Source organism: Dipodomys ordii, unplaced genomic scaffold, assembly GCF_000151885.1.
Source record: "Dipodomys ordii isolate 6190 unplaced genomic scaffold, Dord_2.0 Scaffold28, whole genome shotgun sequence".
Lineage (NCBI taxonomy): Eukaryota > Metazoa > Chordata > Mammalia > Rodentia > Heteromyidae > Dipodomys > Dipodomys ordii.
Window position 1 is genome coordinate 11,476,297 of NW_012267244.1, and position 4,960 is coordinate 11,481,256.

General features: G+C 43.0%; 1 pseudogene; it reads left to right on the forward strand.

The window, feature by feature from the left end:
• The first annotated feature begins 3,294 nt into the window (after positions 1-3,294).
• LOC105985361 lies at positions 3,295-4,416 on the forward strand (annotated as a pseudogene).
• The last annotated feature ends 544 nt before the right edge of the window (positions 4,417-4,960 follow it).

Consider the following 4,960-nt stretch of genomic DNA (forward strand, 5'->3'; position numbering starts at 1 on the left):
GTGCCTGTGTAACAGCTGCCTTCCAGGTCTGCTCAGACATTCTTGCACCTAGGAAGGCTGCTGGACAGCTCCGCTTCCCCTGGGCTGGGTCACTGCCTGCCTCAATAGTTATCCCATAGCCCTTGTCCTTTTACAGCCATAGCCTACATTACAGTGACTGACTCCTTGGCCTTCTCCCCAGTGCATCTGTATATTTCACACAGAGAGAGCTGGACTTGTGTGGCCCATAGTGGGGGATCCCCACATCACCATTACCTCCATAATACCTTTGCCCTTCCTCTTGGGTACCAGTCACATGGGAAATATCCAGAGGCTCTGAGGGCAGAAGAGTGGAAGTCAGGGACCCATGGTTTCAGAGCTCCAGGAGCTTCCATTGCATCCTGTGACTGGATCCCTGAGGTGCACAGTGGGGGGCCTTCCTGGTCACCTGCAGCCACTATGCTCTATTCATGCAGGGCTGGGAGGGAGGTGGGAGCAGGACAGGGAGCTACCACACACTCAGCATTGTAGTCACACTCATCCTTCTCACTCCCCACGCCCACCCGTGTGTGGTCCTGCCTCCCTCCCATCCAACTACCTCCTATCCCAACTTATAGGAGCTAAAGGATAACATCTCTGGGAAGTCTAGGACCCAGGTGACTGAAGTCCGTCCACACAGCCCTATGTACAGCACTCTCGGCTATCTCCGGCCCTATTCTAGACCTACTAGACTTCCAACCGCCTTCTTACTGCTGCTTTGAGATTATGAATTCTACACACAGTTTAAGCCTATGTTTTGTTGTTTTGTTTTTTAAACAAAACTACAACATTTTCTGCTTGTTGGGGAAGAAAAACTTAGCAAGATCCTTCTTCCAACACATACTGTCTCAGTACTTCATAGCCACCATCACTGGAAAATGAGGGGACAGGACCAAATGGAAGAGAAGAGGCAGGAAAGGCACTTGTTGCAACCTGGTTGCCAGATCTGTGAATGCCTTCTATCCTACAAGGGGGAATTACCTACACACCTTCTTCCTGGATGCTGTTGGGAAAGACCATGGTAGCTAATAGCTGACATCTGTTGTAAGGAAAAGGAAACCCCAGAGAGAGTTTTTTTTTTTTTTTTTTTTGGTCGTGGGACTTGAACTCTGGGCCTGGGCGCTGTCCCTCAGCTCTTCAGCTCAAGGCGAGCGCTCTACCACTTGAGCTACAGCGCCACTTCCGGTTTTCTGGTGGTTTATTGGAGATAGGAGTCTCACGGTCTCTCCTGCCCGGGCTGGCTTTGAACCGCGATCCTCAGATCTCAGCCTCCTGAGTAGCTAGGATTACAGGCGTGAGCCACCAGCGCCCGGCCTCCAGAGAGAGTTTTGTATGCTTGGAAGGACCTGTAGAAACACCCAGCAGATCCTGACCTATCCCCAGCCCCAACGGATCCACACACATTCTCTGTGAAAAATAGGATTTTGCTTCTTTCTTTTAGGAGGGGTTTAATGAACTAGAGTTTAAAATTAATGCATGAGTGACTAGCTCTTTAGGGACAAGATCACTGCTAGTAAAACTTGCCCTTTCAGTAGACCAAAGGCCCAGTGTGCCATGGGCCTGCTATCATGGAGAGCTCCCTGTGGGATCTGATTCTCCAACTGTGGGATTTGAGATGATCATATTGAAGGTTTCCCTTCCTCACTAACAGTCTGAATCCTAAAATAGCAGAGAGGCATTGGTGACTTACATTTATAATCCTAGCTACTCAGGAAGCTGGGAATCACAGTTCAAAGCCAGCCTGGGTAGGAAAGACCGTGAGATACGTATCTCTAATTAGTCACCAAAAAAGCTGAAAATGGAGCTGTGCCACAAGTGGTAGTGCTAGCCTTGAGTCATAAAGGTCAGGAACCACCTAGATGCTTAGTTCAAGTCCAGGACCAGCAGAGAAAAGAAAAAAAAAAAGCAAGTGAAAGGTTTAGTATCTTCTGTCCTCTGAAGTTTCTGCAATCCATGGAAAACTAAGCAACGACAAAGTGCTCTCTTCTAACAAGATTTCTGGAATAATAGACTCTTTAACAAGACTAATGTAATGAGCAAAGTGTTCATGAATCTGAAATAATGTATTAAATTTCATATGGGCTTTTAAAATTAAAGGGGAGTTGAACAAAACGTACAGTGGACATTATGAACTGAAGAACCTTTGAGAAATCACTCCATTAAGTTTGGTAAATACTTGTTGAATCTCTGCTCTGTGCCAGGCACAGTGCTGGGCACCAGAGGTAGCAGGATGAAGAAGACAGGCTCTATCCTTTGAATAAAGCAAGATACAGATAGACTACACATTATCAAAAATGTCATTTCAGCTGGGCACCAGTGGCTCATGCCTGTAAAATAAGCTACTCAGGAAGTTGAGATTTTAGGATCAAGGTTCAAAGCCAGACTGAGCAGGAAAGTCCATAAGACTCTTATCTCTAGTTAACCACCAAAAAGCCAGAAGTGGAGCTGTGGCTCAAATGGTAGAGTACTAACTTTAAGCAAAAAAAAGCTCAAGGACAAACACCCAGGCCCTCAGTTCAAGCCCCAGGTTTGGCATGGAAAAGGTCATTTCAAACTAGTAAAGTCAGAGACAGAGGTGTTTCCAGGATGCTCAATCCAGCCTAAGCAAAGTCCTGAAATGGTTTCTTATGGGAAGTAATAGCTGATCTAACTTTAAAAGAAGTACTTTGGACAAAAGTCTTAAATCTCAGCGTAGATTCTACTTGTAAATTTGAGGTTAGGTTATTGTTGAGGCTTTCCTCCCAGGCAACCTGCTTACACATCCCTACACATTCATACACACACACACACACACACACACATGCACACACGCACACACACACACACACACATATGAGAGAGGGAGAGAGGACAATTGGTCAACAACCTCTGAGTGTAATGAGAACAGCAGACGGGGTGTAAACCTTAAATTCCTCTTATTTAGTTCCTTTCCAGTTATTTCAGTTAATTTCAAATATCTTGGAATATATTCCCCTGACAGGAAAGCTAACTTGAGGTCATATGTTAGGCCTTACTCCCAGACCAGCCTGGTCACCAAAGGGCTCAGGAACTCCCTCAATGTTCTCAAATGGAGCAGGTAAAAATGCAAAGAAGCAGAAAAAGGCCAAATCAATTCTAAGCCCTGCAAGAGAACATCAGATGTTCATTGAACATCATCCATGTCCTGAGCCTTTAGTAGGCTCCCCATGAAGTGGCTTAAGTTTATGGAATTTCTGGCTGAAACTAGACTGCTTTTGTAGAAACATAGCAAAAATAATAGTCAGGAAGACATTATTGATGGACATAAACTTCTCCAGCCCTGCGATGCCAATATCTCCTTTGTCAATGATAGACCAAATCAAATTTGAAGATGAACCAGATTTAAAGACCTCTGCACTAAAGTTGATGAAACTGAAAGCCACATTACTGACAATCAAAGCTTTCATTAAAATTGGATCATTACCAAGACATCTCGAGGGGAATTTGACTCCAGTGAATCTGAAGTTAGGAGATGCTAACAAGATTTCCTTTGGCTGGAGAGAAAACTTGAGGAATCATATCCCACCCTGATTATTCCACCATTACCACATAAGTTTATAGTGAGAGGAATGGTAGAGCACTTTAATGATGACTTCAAAACCCGCAGGAAGGCATTGCATAAATTTTTGAACAGAACTGATGATCATCCAACTTTAACATTTAATGAAGACCTCAAGGTTTTTTCTTACTGCAGAAGCCTGAGATCTCTCCTCTCACAAGAAGTAGGGCCCAGATTGCTATGCAGGATGGGGCAGACAAATAATGAAGAACCAGCCAGAGGAGTTCATGGAAATGAATGACTCTATTGAAATATTTAGCCAGAAAATTAATTTAATAGATAAAATATCTCTGAGAATTGACAAGAAAGAAAGGGAATATTTTGATAAAATGAAAGAATATGGCTCAATTCATATCCTACAATTGGCATCAGAAGAAGGTTGTTACTGGTTGATACTGTAAAGGGCATCAACAGTTGCATTGACAAATGCCATAAGGCCACTGAAAGATGGATGTCTGACCTCTAAGAGGCCTTACTTCCCGTTGTGCATGAGCATGTGTTATGTAGTGAAATGTTAATGGGTGTTATGAAGATACCAAATACAAGCAGAATTGGACGCCAAAGTTGAAGCTTTACCTAATATAAAAGGGAGATGCTAATCTGCTCACAAAAGAGATTGGAAGACTTAAAAATAAAGTGGAATGTGAAATAATGCGTGGGAAAGATAGCAGTAAAACATGCAAAATAATATCAAGTCTACATTTACAGATGTGACCAAAGAGCCTACCTACTACTATGAACAGCGCCTTGCTACCTGGGAGTCATTCCGTACACCACATACAGAGCTCCCTTTGGAAGAAGACTCCGAAGTTAAACTGTAATCCCACTGAGGACTTCTGTTTGATCTTTGGGAAGACAGAATCTATCAACCAGTTATTCTTTCTCGATTGGTTGGGCCCTTCTCTTCATAATAAAGTCAATGAAAAATGTTTCATCAATCTGGAAAAATCAATGGTTTGAAAACTCAAATATTTCAGGTCATTGACATGAATTTGTAGGTATAAATATATCTATATAGACATAGGAGTCTATGATATGATATATAGTATATATATATATATATAAAATGACATACAAAGATTCGACTTAATTTTTTTTTGGCCTGTCCTGAGGCTTGAACATAGGGCCAGGGTGCTGTTCCTGAGTCTCTTTGTGCTCAAAGCTAGTGCTCTACCACTTGAGCCACAGTGCCACTTCCGGATTTTTCTGAGCAGTTTATTGGTGATAAGAGCCTCATGAAAATTCCTGCGCAGGCTGGCTTCAAACTGTGGTCCTCAGATCTCAGCCTCCTGAGTAGCTCAGATTACAGGTGTGAACCACTGGTGCCTGGTTTCAGCTTGATTTTAGTTATGTTCTTAAATTTAA